The sequence below is a fragment of the Diachasma alloeum genome, unplaced genomic scaffold (genome assembly GCF_001412515.2).
Source record: "Diachasma alloeum isolate Michigan unplaced genomic scaffold, Dall2.0 Dall_scaffold_00284, whole genome shotgun sequence".
NCBI classification, from domain to species: Eukaryota; Metazoa; Arthropoda; class Insecta; order Hymenoptera; family Braconidae; genus Diachasma; species Diachasma alloeum.
This window is the reverse complement of record NW_021680423.1, coordinates 1188612-1209250: the sequence shown is the minus strand read 5'-3', so window position 1 is coordinate 1209250 and position 20639 is coordinate 1188612.

The following is a 20639-nucleotide window of genomic DNA, read 5'->3' as shown; positions in this document are numbered from 1 at the left end:
CGTGATCCACAGGCGCAACTGCTGCCACCGCCATCATCACTACTACAACTAAAAAAATCAGAAAGCCCAGAGAACACCGATATGTCCCTCCTGTTACTCATCTACTGTGTTCTCTCGCCATGGGGAACACCCATGGATTTTCTTTATTTTGTTTACCAAAATATTCCATCATTTACCTTCCATGATATAATACTAGACTAGACCGCGCTAAAGGGTGGGGACGTCACTCCCACCCATTTACAGGGATATATAAATGCATTGTTCAGCGCGGTGAAAATTACAGAATAGAAAGGTTTAAAGGAAAATTCAATTTGGAGTTTTGCAATTGGAGAAAATTTTAATTTTGATTTCCACAATGGGCGCCTTCGGGAGTCTATCGCCTTCTTCGTAGTGGGTCTCGCTTAATAGGAGCAAGAGAGATGGCGAGTGAGTTGGGGAGAGCTAGCGCTCCAGTTATTGATTTTGGGTAACACAATAAACATGGGATTATTCAGAGGCGATTGAACTAGACACATGCTATAAAAAAATGTATTTTTCTCAGACTCGTCCAGGCTAGCGCTCTATATTTTATTAATAATATTTTATTAATAAATGAGGGTATGGTGACATTGTCTTCTGATTCGTGACGACAATCAATATTCTGAAAGGTATTAAAAACAATTCTTAATGTATATTATGAGTGGCGGAAAGAATTGTTGCATATGAAGGATAATTATGGATTACGTAATGAACTTTATTAGGCCGCATCAGCTACTTTTTCATTGCTTCTTCTTCTCTACGATTATCTTGCGTCGATAAGGCAGGTACTGAACGCCCAAATATCATCCTCAGGATTAAATTTTTAAACCTACTGAGGAGATAATACCGAACTCAAGTGCTATAATTCTTTTCACTGGTGGTACGTCTCATCAACTATCAATGATTTTTCTCGAGAGGGAATTAATGCAGAGGAAAGCTAACAATTGTAGATCACGAATGTTCTTCAATATTACCAAGAGTATAACTCTGCACCATTTGAGCTCCTGTTATATACAGGGTGTCCCAAAATGAAATGTCATCATCAAGCGAAAACTAACATTATTTTTCCCTTCAATGCTTTGTTTAATTGTTGTCAAATAAAAAAGAACCGACTATCAAATGTTTTTCCCCGTTACAGAAATCATATCGTCTTCTCCATTCAATGGGGTCAGGCGAAGGCATTGGATGTCCTATCGATTTCAATCAGTCTCATCCATCGATATCGAATGAGAGAGAAGATATAGATTTTTTTACGTGGACTTCGATTTTCAGAGTTACATCGCGTGTTGAACCCAAATGGCTCTTACGTCACTGTGAATTTTTTCGCAGTTTTCTCGTCCTGTTTTGGCAATAGAGGAACAAAAATTCATTATGATCTATTGCGCATTGAATACTCAATCGATTGCCATCTTTTCCATTCCTCCATCTCAAGTGACTGAAAAGATGTGCATTTTTCATCTCACTGGCCGTCAAACGCCGTTTACAGACATTGTGAAAAAACATTAATTTTGTCATTCAGACCGTCCGCCAGCGATTTACGAACGCGTAGCATTCTACGGCCGGAATGACAAAATAGTATCTTATATCATAAGGTGATAAAAGTATTATCTGGCGAATGTGGCTTTATAAAAATCCAATAGGAAAACCTAGGGAATTAGCTAGAAAATTCTATTGGAATTCTGGAGAAAGAAATTCAAAATCTATTGACTTTTCTGTATGAAATATGCAATAGAATCAGCGCAAAAAACTAATAGAATTTTCCAATAGAATTCCAATAGAAATCCCATAGAAATCCGATAGATTTTCTCCAGAATCCCAATAGAATTTTCTAGAGAATTCGCTAGGTTTTCCTATTGGATTTTTCCATACGTGTCAGCATTGCGCTACTAACCTGAATCGGAAATAATGGGTCAACGGCAATAACGTCATTATTTCCAATTACCCTTTTTTATTCCAATAGAATTTAAGGAGTTTTTTTCACCAGGGAGCGAAGCGAGGTTAGAATCGTGGTTTATCGGGCCTTATGACTTAAAATATCTTTCGACATACGGCCTAAAAAAACTTTTCTAGCTCATATGATTGCAACCCTCGCCTTCGGCTTGGGCTACAAACTCATATTTGCCAGAAATTTTTTTTTCATCACGCTGTGACGAAAAGTGAACTAATTTCCTAAGTGCCTAATTTTCCGCCACATTGTGATGAAAAATATTGTTCGTAACTCGTAAAAAAATGATATAAACCTCCCACTCGCCAAAAAACACTTTTTTGCACTCGTTACGAAATATACTATTTTGTTAGTGATGTTACCTTCAGCGAGTGCCGAACTGTGCCATTTTTCGTTTACTAGTAAACGAAAAGGCACTTTTCGGCACGCGGTGAAAGTAGTAGCAGTGTCAATTTTTTTTTTTTCAGCCTTATGGCGAAAATAGCTATTTCACGCAAGGGTGTTTTGCGGCTGATCTTCGCTTTGTTGATCAATAACTCTTAAATAACGCGTCGGAGAGATAAATGTTATCAGAATTTTCGTCTCCAAATGAACCCCCTGAACTACCTTCACGAGGATCACATCTCATTTTCGGACACCCTGTATAGTTTTATGCTCCAATTTTTTATCTTAATGTATGAATTAAATTTGTCGATCAGCAAATGAATGCTTCTATAAATGTCATTCATCCGTAAAACGATGTAAATATTCATTCTTCAAAAAATTTTCAAACCATTTCTTTTTTTTCTTCTTAGCCATAATGGCTAAACGAGCGGTTTAGAATTGAGGAAAAAAAAAACAAAATACCAAAAAAAAAGAACAGAAAATAATTTCAAGCTCAGTAGCCGCCCGTCATCAGGTCTCTTTATTCAAACTATAATCAGAGACAACATATTCAAAAATACAAAAACCATAATTCCTATGACATAATTATTTCACCGAGGACCATCCTCAGTTCATAAATGGAATGAAAAAAAGTTCCAAAAAAGTAAATCATCAAAAGTCCATAAGATGAAAAGGACGACGCAGTGTAAAAAAATAAACAAAATAAAGAAATTCTCATTAAAATTTAATCAAGTTCTTTGTTAGCGTTGGAGATATTGACTCAACTCGGCTTTGCATATCACATTTTGGACGAGTCCATGATTAAAAGCCGTTGCAATGTACCCGACTCATCACATTAATATGACACTTATGAATATTATATAAAGTATGAATCATGCAAAAAAATAAAATAAAATACCTCTACTTCTGGCGATTGAGCAATGCGCGACGTTCTCGGTGGCTTCTCGGGTGGTACTTTCTTGAATGTTCCTGGCGACACAGATTCGGTCATCATTTTCGACGAGATGATGCTGGAAGGCAGTGTCTGTGATCCCGCGGATGAAATCACCATGTTATCAGATAGCATCGTAGGTGCTGTCACCACCGGTGGTGTCTGATATGTCGCGGGATATGACAATGAGATACGTGGCCCTTCAGTTTTTTCGTACTTCAAAACCTCTGACAATCCTGTCTGTGAATTTCTCTCTGGTTCCACATTGTCAGACAGACGCGGTGATAGTTTGTTGGATGACGTTGAGTGACATGTATATGTCTGAAAATTAATGGTTGGTAGGTATGCGTTGGCCGGTAATTGCTGATGTTTTGTCTCGTTTTCCGGTAGCGATGAGAATAAGTGCTCTGGAAGAGTCGTTAGAACTTTCTTTTGTTGAAAATCAGTTGCGTGTCGCAGAGTTTTCTCGGTTGCTTGTCTCTCCTGTAGGCACTGCAGACGAGTGTGAAGATCACTCTGCATGTGTTGAAATTGCGCTACTTGATCCAGAATTTTGTTTTGATTTTGAAGACACTGGAGACGTTGTTGAAGATCGTTCTGTTGTCGTTCGAATTGACTTAGTTTTTCGGAGATAATGTCCAAACTTTGTTGATTCTGCTGAAATTTATGCTGATGTTGTTGGTGTTGATTGCCACTTTTATCCTCACTTTGGCTTTCCAACGAAATCATCTGTAGATTTTCAACGTGACTTTTACTGTGTGTTAACAAATTCGTACTCACGTTATGTCCCTTTTTATGACCATGAATTATGTGATCAGTCTGTTTGAACGCTTTAGCACTGTTATCAAAATCAGTGACAATCGTCAAAGCCATTTTGGTATCGAATGTGGCGTCACTGAGTGCCGGAAATTGATGACAAATATTGGGACTATTGCGTTGAGATGATGCAGTATTCACCACAGGAATGAGATTAGTGATGGATCCGGTGGTGGATTGATCGTCAAATTCCTTTCGTGTGAGTTCCATTTGTTTAGTGAGGTCAGCGCTGACGTGACGTAGGTGACGACGCTGTTCCATTATTGTGTTTTGACTGATATTCGGTATTGGTTGAAATCCCGTTTGTAGACCTCGATGATCTCTGATCCGATGCTCTTCCCCGACATAGGAAGCTCGCAAATCCCTGTGGTACTCGGGTTTGTTTTTCGGTTTAGGACTGGTCGAGAACACTTGACCTTGGTACATCTGTTTCTCGATGTCCTGACGCTGTCGTTGCTCAGCCCAGTTTGCGAGTTCCTGTTTGGTCTTTTCCAAGTTTTGAGCGGATAACAGAGGGGTTTTTTGATTGATGCGGTCGTTTAGCGAGTCCCGAATAGCCATAAATGACATTGGTGAGCTTCTAATATCATCCGAATGCTTGGGATCTGTCGGCATCGGGGAACTTCTTCGGTCGTCAAAGTGCTCCGAACGTCTGTTCTCATGGGAGACGATAGATCTTGTATTCGGACTGACACCACCCCACTCAGACTTTTGCTCAGGTGCAGTCTGCACGTAACTAGTGTCCTGTTGCACATCGGCACCTATCGGAGAAACTCTAATCATCGGCTCTATTCTCCTCTGGTGATCCACACACAATTGATTGTCAGCCCATTGTTTATCCCCAGTTGTTATCGATTTCTTCATCTCCTGCGAATGCTTCGTTTCTCCCGGGAATGTAAACGTAATGGTGTCATTACGTTTTTGGAAGCTCGTTGATACATCCACTGACATTGATTTACGGTGCTCAGAACAGGAGACGTAGAGGTCGCACTCGGCTATAGATGAATCCATTGGTTTATTCTTAGTAATTTGATTAGTACTAGTATCGACGTAGAGTCCATCCTGTCGAGTCCGAGGGGTTTGATTGAGGGGTGTGGCAAATACCCTTTCTGCCCCAGAAGTTGGATTAGTAATGGCTGAACTTGCCACCGCAGTTTCCTCCTTCGCATCGCTACCTTTGTGATTCGTAATCTCACATTTCATCATTAAATTTTCCAGCTTTCCACTTGTTATGTCGGTGCTGGCTGATTTACGATGACCCGCATCGTGTGTTATTTTGGAATTTCCACGTGGCGGAACCATGGGTTTTGGTCCACGTGCTGAACTCGCTCTGTCAGCCCCACCGCCAATAACATTTTGCGAAATTGGCTGAATGATCGGTTGCCCTTGATACTGAGCAATATCCAGAGTAAATCTCTGCGGATTTGGCCCAAGTGATGGCCGAAATTGTTGACCAGGGTAAATGCCAATATGTGGATTATATGGAATGGGGTTGATGAGATTCTTGGGAATTTGACCGTATGAATACTGCGGCAGTGCGGAGAACTGAGTGTAATCTTGTGTGACGGGTAATGTTTGAGCGGGCAAGATGATGCTGGAGTAGAAAGGGGGTTGGGGGCTCACAGATTGAGGAGGTAATTGTGGATGTTGAACGGTGACGTAGCCGTCAGTTGAGGTACTGAATACGGGGTTTCTGGGTGGTTGGGCGTGTGCATACAGCGCTGAGTCTCGGCAGGATGGGTCTCGTGTGACATACCTCGCTTGATCGCCATAGGAATGCATCTGTTGAGTCACCTGAGATGCCTCGAATTGACGCAGCTGAGGGAGATGACTGTGATCCGAGTAATCCTGGACCATTTGACCTTGAGGCTGTGCTAAGAGAGTGGATGTCTGGAGGATGTAAGGTATGGTGTCAGCCAATGTAGCATCGGTTTGCTGTTGAACATGCTGACTGGATAATGTGTGTCGTTCCTCCCCAATCATCGATTGTCTCAGCGTTGAGGTCAAATAGCCCCCTGGAGCCGTAATTCTTCCTTCCACATGATCTTTATTCTGCGAATGCTGTTGAGGAACCGCTGGGGCCTGAAGACCGGCCAATAGTCTCTCGTCCGCAACGTACGGACGATGAGAATTCTCAAACCCATTGGAGAAGTCGACCTTCGATTTCTCAGATTTCGTTTCTACATCACTACGACTATTTTCTGTCTGACCACTCTGTCCAGAGTTATCAGTCTCCGTACGATTCTGGTCAAAGTCAGACATGGCGGCTGCCATCGACGGCCTTCCGCCGATGTAGCCAAGAATTCGCCCTAGTCCACACACTGTGGCGGCTTGTCAAGTACTATCTATAAATCTCTCTTGACGGCATAAAGACGTCTTGCTATTTTCACCTCACCAGCTCTCTCGCCTCTTATCGAGTTAGTTGATGCATTTGATCCATAAATCTAATTTTAAGGGTGATGGGCACTTCCAAGGGCACGGCACAAGTTCTAAGTTTGAAGGTGTCAATATTCTAGGCGTTGAAGATTGGAGTTTAAATTTTAAAGTTGGTCGGAGTGGAGTAGTTCATAATGCTCAACTTTGCTATTGAGGCGAGGATATTTTAGGAAGTACTGGTCCATAATTTACTTTCGTCGTAACTATTTGGCAAGACAATCTAGCTGTACGGTTTGCTGCTATGAGAAGAGCCATCATTAGAATTGGGGAGGTTCTTTCACGATGAGTCTGGTTAGCGCAGCAGCTTCTGAAGATAATTAATTAAATTAGAGAAATGTACTTTCCCAAAACGCACAAACTTCAGATTACCGGTCTAATACTCTTCCAATGGATCATCATGAAGCTCTTCTTTTCGAATAAAGGTACATTTCATCAGACTTTCAACATTCCCAAATGGAATACTCATCATGGCAGTGTAATGTCATCCTTCAACTCACCAATATATATGAATCCTTGAAAATCCACTCCTCTCAAATAATTCACCCTCAAGATACCGTCCATATCCTTCGTTGACCAGCCGTGAAACCACTATCCCAGTGAACGCCTATTCAATAATAACTGAATGTCGATTCCCACACACATTCATCCTTCCAATTTCTCTCTCGTATTGACTCGACCTGATTTATATTACCCCAAAAACCCCTGAATTCATATCGTAAAAATTGTTGAAGTTGAATATCACGTAAAATCGATGTTGCATGGTTGCACCGAGTATTGAATATGCTCTACTCTTTCATTTCCTGCACTCAGTTACCCTTCAACAATATGTACACGAGTTATAAATCACCCGGCGAGTTGCTTATTTTCACCCAGTAGAATATTTCCATCAATATCAAGGCACCTAATTAATGCATAAGATAATTAAAATCTGAACAAGTTGTATTAATTAGCAAAACTTGTCAGTCTCATTATTGATTTTCTATCAGAAAAACCATTAACAATTCATAGAAAAGTATAATCGTTGAGTTTACCACTGGTGTTACACTTTCATTCACAAATCCATTATCTGCCGTGTCACAACACAGGTCACTAACCACGGTCACAAGGCGACTAACCTCCGGGGGTTCTTCGTCTTGACGTTAGACAGATATAGGGGGTAAACGCCCTTCTCACTCCGCAAGGTCTCAAAATCATTAAATATTTATAAATGTATTTTCTCGTTCGAGCGACATCAACCCACGTCCAATAATCAATAGATTTATCTCTCTGGTTAAATAATTCCGAATGGAGAGAATGAGATTTTTCATGTCTTATTTTTCACCGCTTGCAGTTCCAGTCTTGATAGCCACGTGTACGGCACTGCCCTATCTACTCTTTGCCCTATCTACTTCATACATCAACGCTCCATTTTTAATGCACACAGGGGTAGGAACACTTGTACACGTGACATTTCCATCGCTGACGATTGAAATGATCACGCTAGGATAATAGTTAATACGTAACAGCTTTACTTTCTAGTAATCGATGGAAAAATGTGAAAATTTTGGCCAGGTAAGAGAGCTACAATAAGGTGTCCTGTTGTCGCGATACGGGGTGAGCGCACGACTTGCGGGCGATCCACCCTCAGTCTCCATACAGTTACTAATACTACGATCAAAAGCTTTACTAATACATAGAACTGTGTGGCGCCGCCGCAAAAACGTTTTCGGTGTTCCTAGGGGTTTCTCTCGCACTGGGCTGCTTTATTTCGGTTTTATGGTCATTTTAGTTGGTCATTGATCGTTTTATATTCTCTATACGTGAGACGAATAAAATGTAATCAAATCTAGTCAACAAAATAAAAAGAATGTGGAGAGAGTGGAAGCGTTATAGGGGTGGGTTTCGGCCATTTATTGCGGGGAAAAATAGGACAACAAGGATCTTCCTGTGTTGACAGGGTGCGATAGTCCTGCTCTGGGGTCTCCAACGGCTAAGGGGCGAAACTACCCGCCGATCGAAAATGCCGATTGGTGGGAGAGCAAACGGGGAGGAATTCGTGACGAGTAGAAATGTTTCATGTTCAAGCCAGAAGAAAAACAATTTTTTTTCCAGGACTGAAGCTTCGTATTCACATAGCGTACTGCTGATGTAAACTTTTTTTTCAAGCCCAACCGTGCGTTTGTTATCAAATAGAGAGGTTTTGAGAAAACAATTGGGTTCTTATTCCTATATTATCCCCTGGGCTATTCTACTCGGTCAACCTTAGATGTTTTTAAGGTATAAATTACTTGGAAAGCGGGACGCTATATGCTATGAAGGAAATAATTGAATAATTATCAATGCACAAATTACAAAATTCGGAGGCACACGGGCTCGAACACAAGTGGGGTATGATCCCCGGTACGTGACTTTTTGGCGCCCCGAGAAAATACTAAATTTGGGTGTCTTTTAACATCATTTGGGTGTGTGGCGCCAAAAAGTTCGGCGCCAAAAAGTCCTGTCCCGTATGATCCCACATCTTCTGTTTGCTGGACAGGTGCTCTGCCAACTGAGCTATTGTGGCCTCCTCCGCATCTCCGATTTTCACGGGGTTCTTATTTCGTAATTTGTGGTATTGATTGAAGAAATGCAATTGTTGATATTTGATGTTATTTGTTTTTCTCACAAGGTTGAATTGGCATCGACAGTGGCCGGAATGATCATTACTGAAACTCGATTGATTGATGGGAATTACGTACAAAATTTAATTTTTGTTTTTCAGTGAAAATTCTTTCCACGGAATCGTTTGGAGAATACTAGATTGTACACCAAGGGAGGAAAACAGGACATTTCAACCCGCCTGTGGAAATTTTACCCAGAGAACACGCAGGTTCTGATGTCTTGTTTTCTTTCCTAGGTGCACATAAGGTAAATGACGCTACACTCGTCTATAGCTAATTGTAAGGTGAACACATAATTAGTCCAATATTTCTATCGAAATGAGTGTGAAAATGAGATGTTTTAAATTAAATATTAGAGGGTAAAACCTCCAGAATTAGAATTCACTTATATCAATCATGATAACTACTATTTCTTAATAAATAATCGTCCATAAATGTGGAAAGTTCCATGTCCCTATCCTCGTATCGTGATTTGAGTGATATGGAACGGTTATATCCGAACTGCTTAACAACTGAACAACATTGAAAAATATCTCGAGGCACAAAATTATGTTTCAATTTATTGGATTTCATGGAACGAAATAGTATTCAAAAATCAATCTCTACACAGCTCGGCACATTTCAGTGTCACCACATAAAATTCTTCAGAGTGAGGTTCTTATAGAACTGTGTTTATATTACGTGGCGACCACATGGCGGGCGACTACGAATACTATGAACAAAACATAGAACAAAGGACAAAGAGAAAATGCGTTCCAAGTGGTCCAATGTACTGGTCTTCATTTTTCTGAAGTTAGTCTCCGACAGCCGGAGTTAGAGTAAAGCTCGAGATGCGTCTTCTACGTGCGACTGGATAAAGAGTCACAGCCAAATTAAATTCACAGAGTTATTAATTCAATCCTACCCATAAATCCAATACAATCGGGCAGTTCAACTTTCAACTGATTTTTTCAGATGTTTAGTCCATTACCGGTTGACAGTGGGTTGCAAAACGAGCATAAGATCAACGCCATTTCCATTGTACCTATTCTTTTAATTGCCGATTTTTCAGTGAAGTATTAAGATATTACAATGACTTATGCATATTTATTGATTTTTCAACTTTCTGAAACCTCATTCAAGGGGTCTTAAATTCCATTTTACTATTATAACGGAGATATCAACATTTTAAAATTGTAGGTTTCTTAACTTGTGGCTTAAGAATTCACTTTGTCGCAGCACCAGCTAATGCAAATGGGATTTGTCTCTCTTATTTTTCAATAAATCACTGGTCATTGGTGTCTATAACTTTCCTTATTAACTAAAATAATAACTTTAATCATATGTTGTATACCCCAGTATTTCCTCTCTTTACCCTGATATTATTCGAGTATTTCAAGTAATTCCTAGTATTTTTTATTCAATATTTAGCTATGGGCCTCACCCCAAAAATATCATAAAACCAAATGTCTGAATAACTCGTAGACTACATCTTGAATAGTTGTCTCATCCTTGGGCCAATTCCCACTCTCCTCAACATACCCTTGGAACATTTCCTTTTTGTCCATTTCTCTCCTCAACTCAGAACCTTTGTGCCATTTCCCTCATTATCCCGGGGCCTGGTCCCAACCGTAATAAAACCTCAGAAATCCCGAGACAGTCATAAAACCTGGCGACACCACGCACCCCAACTTCTCCCCTGACGTCACCAAGTCCCAAACCTTCCCCTCTGACGTCAGCACCTAGCGTTCTTATGCCCAAATATGGTCATGCTTGCTATTTCTCCCTCCACTTTTCCTTGCACCCTCAGGTACATAAAATTGAGGACTCCCGTAATTTTAGTTAGTATTAATTTCGCAATTGTAAGCAGAACATCTAGAAAACTAAATCTCTGTTCGAAGATAGAATAATTCAGAGTTGTCACAATTCTCAACGGTTGAATAATTATTTCCTGAATAAATATCAGTTTTGTTTAATATAAAATCTGTGTTTATAAATTTATTCATTGGGAATCCAACACATATTTCACTCTTAATAAATTCTTGAGACTATCAAAATGATTAAAATGTGATAGCTGGCTACATCTGAACGAGCATAGGGACAGCGATGAGCATAGGTACATTTACCTTACTATTTTTCATCATAACTGCATAGTAAAGTCCGATTTTTCTTCGTAAATGCAGGGAGGAGCGTGGGTTATGTCATTCCGAGGATCGTCGAAAACAACAGAAATCCGAAGAATGAAATAAGCCACTTTCCTCCTGTCATTTTTAGAGGAAAATTGAACTTTCACGAATCAAACAAAAAAAAATTTTGTCATAACGGCCGTAAGCAGCGATTCACGGACGCGTAGCGTCCAAAAATATTGTTCGTCACACGGCCGAAAAAAAATTTTCTGGCGAAAATAAGTATGCAGCCTGAACCGAAGGCGAAGACAAGTTTATTTCCGTACTGATCTTCACTTTTCCTCGTCCGGGAATTGGTATTGACCCTTCCCAAAACTCGTAAAACAGAAAATTACTACGGAAAAATATTGTTCACGGCTAGTGCCATGGGGTTTTTTTACTCGTGTGGCGTTGGCGTCCGAGCCGAAAGCGAGGACTGGCCAACCACACGAGTAAAAAAACCCCATCGCAGCAGCCCGAAAAATACTATTTCCGTACTGATCTTTACTTTTCTTCATCCGGGAATTGGTATTCACCCTTCCCAAAACTCGTAAAACTAAAAATTACTACGAAAAAAAAAATATCGTTCACGACTAGTGCCATCGGGTTCGAAAGCGAGGACGGGCCAACTCCACGCGAGTAAAACACCCTATATCACTCGCCCTGAAATATACTATTTCCGTACTGACCTTCACTTTTCCCAGTCCAGGGATTGGTATTGACCCATCCCCAAACTGGCAAACGTGAAAGTCACTACGGAAAAATATCGTTCACGCCTACAGTGCCACAGGGGTTTTCGACGAGTGTGATTAGCACACTAATCAAAAACAGCAGTGACACTCGACGCGAAATATCCAAATTTCGGCCTGAAGGCGAAATATACTATTTTCGAAGACGCAACTAATTTTTCGTAATTCCGAAAAAAAATATTATTAGATATAAGGCCTAAAAAACTTTTCTAGCTCATATGATTGCAAACCTCACCTTCGGCTCCGGCTGCAAACTCATCCGCCAGAAAAAATTTTTTCGGTCTAATGACGAAACATACTATTTCTTCCTACAATCTATAAACCGTTTTAAACGGACACGAAGTATCCGTAAAATGCCATCTTGCGCACAGCATGATGAAAATGAAATTTTCAGAAACTTTCCTTGATATTGATCTAATATTCTGTGACAAAAATCTTTTGACATTCCCTCTCCAAATTATTAACTCTGCGATTGGCGACTTCTAAAGGGATTCGTTGTCAGCGTTGTCGAATTCACTCTAAACTGGGCGCGTTCAGTGAGTTTCCGATAACGCCGCGAAATGGACAGAATTACTTGGCTCTAAAAATTGAAATTCGATGATATCTTAACCAATGTTAACCTAAATTTGGTACAACCTTCGGAGCATCATCATCTTTTCTATCCCACAAAAAAATCTCAATTGGTCAATAATAATTTTTTATAAATTAATTTAAAAATATGAAGACAATATTTTTCAAGTTTAGAATTTTGAACAGATTCATATAATATGAAGAAATGATAGTTGACAACGTTTCCAGCTGTTTTGCTCTTGTGTGAAAGAACGGTAGCTGCTCATAGGAGCTCATGTTAAATGCCTAAAATGTTAATTACATTATCCCGTGAACGGTTTTCAACATGAATTTAAAATTAAAAAATCTCAAGGCCGAATTTATTCCAGGATTTCCTTTGGATTTTGGTACCCTACCGTAATATAGTTACATAAATAATGCTCGTTGCAATAATTTGTGTTTTTTTGAGAATTTCGAATATTGTATTAATTAGATACTACGATTGACGACATCATTTTTCCTTTCTGATTTTTCCGGTCACCCAGTCAATGGCGAGAAAATAAACAACGCGCTGCCACGTTTACCCCATATAGTGACGAAGTAAGAGTGAATATCATACCACTAGAAAAGTTAAGGGGAGACTACTATGATATTTTAAAAGTCGCTGGCTATTGGAGTGAGATTTCTCATGTATTGAAGAACGATTATAAAAATGAATAATTGGTGCAAAAAAATTAATTGTTTAATGTTTGTTTGCCCCGCAGACGCTGAAAATGTTAAAAATGGTTGGCCTCCAATTTTTTAACTACAGAGGTTTTTTTTTCAAAATTTTTGAAATGTGTACACTGACAATTACGAATTAATTTTTTTGGAATTCGACTTCTACACACACTTCTTTTCCTTTTGCTTTTTAACACAAAAATTTGCGCCATTCATATAAAATGGGCAGAAAAATTACCCTTAAAAAATTTTAAATATATTCTCGATTCTTTCACAAACATTTTTCGGGCTATTTAACATAAATGGTGCAATTTTTTATTAAAAGAAACGAAATTAGCTAAACGAAATCAATCTTCAATGTATGAGAAATCTCATTCCAATAACCCGCGACTTTTAAAACTCATAGTAGTCTCCCCTTAACAAAGAGATGAGATATGAAGATAATTAAAATCTTTATCTCCTTTCACTTTAAACCAAATCCTTTCTTAGGACCTTTTTTAAAATGTAATTCAATGGCAGTTTATGGAAGAATTTTCATTAAAAGATGTTCCATATTGAATTGCAATTGCCTCTGAGTACCCTAATGAAAAGAGTGTGAAGAAAAACGGGAAGCCCACGGGCTGAGGTCAACACTCAAGGGTTTGCGTGAAGTCAAAAAATGAGCATTCACGCCTCTTTATTTCTTTCACAGCCTCGCAGCTTCCATACTTACTACCTTATCTCAGCTGTGGAGCACTAAAAATCCGGCGTTGAAAGAGGAACGAGTGAGACACTCGCTTTTCATTAAAAAATCAGGAGTTGATGACATTGAAATGCCCAGGGAGCAGGGGAACCCCGGCGTCTGACCAGTTCATATCTTGAATCTCCTTAAGCGTCACGGGTGAGAAAAATATTTATTTACCTCGATTTGTAAAGAGTTCCCAGGCAGCAACTGGAACGCTAACAGTCACCGCTGCAACGGAAATGGAGGGGAAACTTGCCCGGCTGGGTATTATTAATATGTTGTGGTTAAAGAATTGGGCTTCCGAGTCATTTAATCATTTCAACGGTTTGAACATGACAAGTGATGAAAAATTACCTTTAGAAAATAGTCTATCATAACATATATGAACTCATATGTATTGTGAATTATGAATATATGTCTGTAAAAATATTTCACCGATTAATAAAACAATTCAGTTGAGAATTTTGTTGATGAATATTCACGTCTCAGATTACGCTTCAGACTTATATATTTACACGGAGGAAACACTTCAGACAAAATTACGCGAAAAAACTCAAGTGATGCGAAATGCTCTTTCGGGAATTCTTCCGTACACTGATAGACTGATTCATTTATTCCAAACGAGATCCGTTAACTATTAACGAACGGTAGAGTTGAATATGACTAAATGAATATTCGTTAATGGTTCACGAATGGTTCAGTTGAACTGTGAAAATTGAGTCAAACAAGGCTTCTCAAATATGCATTTGTTAACTATTAACGAATGAGCTTTTGGTGAGAGAATAGACCCTCGTCTCCAACCAAATCCATTCGTTAACAATAACTAATCCTTTCTATCAGTGTAAAAACTCGAAGACAATCTTGAGCGAAAAATAACTTTTCCCTCTTGAGTTCAGTAAATTTGATGGATCAAACCATTTTTTTACGTGTTGACACGTCATTTTTAATTTACATTCCATAAAAATTCTCGCGGAGAACAGTGATTTCTGCGAATCTATACCAATACATGACAATTATGTCAAACAACGAAATTTTTACGTGATTTCCATGGTACTTTCTCCGCAACTTTTTGTCCGCGTATGTTACATGTAGTGAATTATACATATAGCCGTGATATTTATACTCATTTGACTAAATCCTGGAATCAAGAGGTATTGTCCTTGTGTATACGCGCACTGCACATGGCCTTTAGTGGCGAGCTCGGTGCGGAGAAAGATTAAGTGGCACGTCAGCACGGTGAAGCTACGAACCTGAGAAACCTCCACCTGATAATTTAAATAATGCATTTGAAAATAAATAAATGACTCGTCAGCTAATACTTTTCAATTCGCTTCGTGTGTCTGATTGAAGGGTGTCTCAGTCTACTCACAGACAAAGCCTGTGATTGCCCGGTGGCTTGGCGCAGTGGGTAAGTTCGTTGCCTCACCTCCGAAAAGTTCCGAGTTCAAATCCCGGCCGGGTAGAATGGTGCGATCTAACCATTTAAAGTCTTGATCATCATCGCAGTATACCCTAGCCGAGTCGAAGCGATGTAAAATAACGGTGAAAAAAAAAGACAAAGCCTGTCCATCGGTTATACGTGGCGAAGGACTACTCACTCCCTAAATCACGGCGCCATTCTAGCATGAAATCATTCCGAAATCATGTGAAATCGTCTGAAATCAATGAAATCACCAAAATTAGTGGCTCACTGGCGTAGTGCGAACCGTGCAAGTAATTCGTAATTTTGAAATTGACACGCCTGCCAACGATGATAATAACACGCTGCACACTCTACCATATGGTTTTATCTGAGAATCCCATATTTATTTATTATCGTATGAATCCAGAAAGTCCATTCATTATAGTTTCAGATACTTCAGGCCAAGAATCAATAGGTCGCAAATGCTCAATATGTTGGTTGTTCAATAAAGATCATTCAAAACTCAGTAGTGATAGGACTTTAGAGTTAGGGATGAAGGAATAACGAGAAGTACTAGTCATCGACGTAAAAACCCTTCGCTCAGCGAGAAAAAGTATTTTGTGAAAGAATTTTAAAAATTTAATATCGGTGATTGGTGTTTATTTCAGGAGGAAAAATATCCTATTTGTTTATTAGGGTATGTCCTGTATTTCGCTTATTCAGAGGGGAAAACTCTACGAAGCAGTGAGGTTTCGAGGGAATATGCTCGTGTCAGTGGTAATAGCAAAAATATACACTGCAAAAATCAGGTGTCTGACAGCTATCTGAATTTAAGATGTCAGGTGGTAAAAAACGTCTGAATCTTCAAACGTGTCTGAAAATCTCACTAATGTCTGAAAATTTCAACCGCCAATTCTGTCTGAAAATGATGGTAGACATTTTTTGTGTCTGAAAAATTTCAGGTATTTATTTTCAGATATTTTCTGTGTCTGAAATTCAGTTATTTATGAGCGATTCAAACATTTCACTATCACGATATCTCACCTGATTCAGACGGCAAAGTCCATTCAAACATTAATTTTTAAGATATTTCTCATATCTGAAAAGTTGACTCATCCACTGCAAAAACTAGGTGTCTGACAACCATCTGAATTTAAGATGGCAGATGGCAAAAAACGTCTGAATCTTTATAAAAGTATCTGAAAATCTAACTGATGTCTGAAAATTTCAAACACCGCTTGTGTCTGAAACTGACGTCTGCATCTTAATTTCATACATCTTGGTGTCTGAAATTGAAATACCTCCATTGATTCATACACATTTTAATGTGTCAAAAGTGTCTAAAAAATCGTCCCAAAAGTGATGAAAAGTGTCTACAAAAGTGTCTGAAATTCAGACATTAGTTTTCGCAGTGTAGGTGTTCTTTGCCATTGGTATATTTTGGATAATAGTTTGAAAAGGTTAAAGTCGGAGCAAATGAGTTCTCTCAGCTACATTAATATAAGCCAGTATCGACGAACAATTTCTCCTCCTCTGATCACTGTGAATGGAGATTTGAGGCTCCCTGAGAGATTTTTTGATGAAGTGAAAATTATTTTTAAATAAATGAGTTAATGTTTGACTAAATTGATTATTATTTGTGCATTATCAGTGGAGACTGGGGTAAAATGGACCGCTTTTCATCGTCATTACCTCAAGATTGGCGGAATGGAATCAAACGAATTCGTTATTATTGCCAGTTTTGATTTTCATAATTTCACACCACCCTTTTTGCCCCACCTCTATTATTTATTAACTCTATTCATCGTCATTTCAATGACTTATTTTTCTCTGAAATCACTAAGTTCGCATTAACGAAATCATTCGAAATCATGGAATCATGTCCCGTGACGCTCGAAATCACCGAAATCATTTTTTCCGAAATCACTGAAATCACCCAAAATCGAGTTCATTTGGAAATCATGGTGTCACTCAGTTATGGAGTGAGTAGTTCCTCGATATACGTGGAGATAAGTAGTGAAACAAGCCCCCACAAAATAGAACAGAAAAAATCAGAGCTCCATGCACGGATAGAAATATTCAATAAAAATTACGTATCTTTTCCGTAATTCCGGAGCGAAATATGGTTGTAGGAAATTTTTCGGAACTGTCACGGAATTTTTCCTGCGCGTTCCGTAATTTTTATCTGAATCTCCTGTGAACTATTACGATACCATCACTCAAATTTTCTGAGTCGATTCCGTAATCGATGAGCGAGTTGTGAATTCCGTAATTTTTACTGAATATTCCTCTCCGTGTGTTAGCGCACTTGAATATTAATCAATACGTAAACTGAATTATAATTCAAATTCAATTCTTCTGTATTAACCAACAGCTTTTATCGAACCCGGGAAGCACAAGACCATATACTTAACCCTAGTCTGGTCACCTTACTCGGCCCTGGGACTTGATCACGTCGTGAGGAATTCCCCGCAATGTTAACGGCGCTGCGACGTTGCCAAACCCTTGGTTCTTACCGAGTCTCTCAGTCGGTACCGACTAGGTACGTAAGGAGTGGCGGACCGCACTAGAGAGGGACTGGCGACGCCGCGCAACGAAAACCTCCAACGACTCTGGTCACGTAGTGAGGAGACCTCTGCTTTTGCGGATTCTTTCTCCCATTATTATTCTCTCTAAGACTAATTATTGAATTGAGAGAAGTGATAAAAATACTATTAGATTCTAGACATTCCGATTGACAAAGTCGAATTTTTTCAGAATTTTCCAAGCTATCGTTTACTTGTAAAAAAATACGGAAAAAGGCGGGGAAACCCTCATAGGGAGACCAATCTAGGGTTAAGGATGTTTTCCCAATAAAGCTCTTGCAAATAATGTGATTTTTTATATTGATGGTGAAACATATAAAACCAACGTTTCTGGTGATTGAGAAAAACCTGCGGCGTGCTATTGATCATAGATAATCAACAATTTCTTCTTCTACCCGGGTTCTTATGGGATCTATTTTCGACTTGATAATTCACTTACTAAAAGACTCTAGAAATAAAAATAGAGGGTAATGTAAACAGTATATTCCGGTATGAATGCGGAAAAGTGGGGTTGGACTTGTCAATGCCTTTCTTACAAGTATCGGAAGCTATTTTTCATTACAATGCATGTAGCGGAGTGGCATTTTTGCACGAAGAATGGTTATTTTATAACTTCAAGCGGAATACCTTGGTAGGAGATTAGAAAAAGATAAGGGTAGGCCGACAATGTCCCGGTTGGTGGCCTGGCCAACATTGGGCCAGTCTTGGTCCATTCCTTATCTCCTATTAGGGTACAAACTCATGCTAATACCTACTGATTGAAATTTTTATCAATATGAAAGAGATAACTTCTATATGAAAAAAATTCGACTGATGGGTTGTTGGTCGTCGCTTCGCTCGGTCCTATTGTAGGTGGGTTGAACTGGGTGTGCCCATTACGAGTCGAACCAGTAACTTCTAATAACGAACAATTGCCTTTTATTAATTTTCCATTGAATTTCCTTCGCTCAAATTTTATGAGTTTTTTCGTTTGATTTTCTTAATAAAAAAAGCAGAAGAATAAAATGAAAAAAAATAAGAATGAAAAAATAAACTTATATTGAAAAAACTTTGAAAAGTTTCAAATTTCAAGAAATCATATTTGAATTACTCCGAAACCGCTAAGGCGATGTTGTTCAGAATCAAATCAGTTTTAAGTTACATGAAAGCACATCGATTGCGCGAAAAAAAATTCAGTCGCATCGCTTGTTACAGAGAAATCTAGCGCAAAATTTTGGTTACATACACACACATACATCCATACATGCAGAGCGGTCTCTAAAAACGTGTCAGGAAACGTGGAGAAATCATAAAATTTCCACAATCAATTTTCGGATTCATTTGAAATTGTTATCAAGTTACAGTTCCACTGAAATTTGAAGGATGTTCGTTATTGAAAATTCACAATTTTACGTAAGAACTGTAATAAATGAAGCTGTAAATTTTAGTTCAGTTACTTCATGAAAATTAATAGAAATTAAAGAAATTCTACGCATTGGATATTTATGGTTTGGTTAGAAATTATAGAATGAGTTGGTGAATTCACGTCTTCCTGCTGCACAAAAATTTGGAATTCTCACCATGGAACTTTCAGTGAAATTAAAAATTTCGTAATTCTCCCCCTTCCCCCTCTTTCGTCAATTCGAATTCAATGTCGTTCATTTGGAAATTACTTTTGAACTGTCCATGAACTCGATTTTTACTAACAGTGCGAGTGTTCAGCTGGCTAACGAAAAATAAACTATTTCGTTATACACTGGGAAAACAAGTTTTTTTTTGAGAAGTACTTTACTTGTATCAAGAAATTCGTGGTTTGAAAATTATCAAGCGCACAATATCTCACACTAAGAAAAAAAATCTTACGCCAAGAAATTTTATACGTGTCCGAAAGGTGAGGACAATTTATTCATATGAAAAAAATGAATTCTCAAATCAATTAAAGTGGTTTTTGTATTGAAATATTTTAGAATTGAGGCTAAAAAACTATTACATGAATTAATTCAATTTTACTTGGTTTGAGAAGTCGCTTTCTTGTCATCAAGAAATTGCCCCCGTCTTTAGGATAAGTACAAAATTACTTGACGAAAGTTTTTATTTTCTTAGTGCAAGATATTTTACTCTTGAAAATTTTCAAGTCAGAAGTTTCTAGATATAAATAAAGACGTATTTCTCAAAAACCTTTCTTTTTGTCGGTGTATACAGGGAAATGTGACTTGGTGACTGCTTCGGTGATGTTTTTCCCGCATACTTCCACGGGAAGTTCCTACTTTACTCCGTATTAAGCGAGAGAAAAGTGCACCCAGAAAAAGATAAATGTAAATTATATTCTGCTACACACACTTTACGTTTTGCTAAACCTTTTTTCCGTCATGAAAATCGGAGTTGAGGTGACGAAAAGGCGCATTTTACAGTTAAAATAAAAAAGTTAATTACCCCCAAACAAAGCGTCTTTTACGTTTCACTAAACGTATTTCACGCTTAAGAAATCGTAAATTACGATCTTAATAGAAACGTCTTTTACGATTTACTTATGCGTAATTTAAGAAAAAAAACCTCGTATTTTCTCAATTAAAAGTATGATTCATTTTAAGGATATCAGGTTCAAAAAAGAAGGCGAA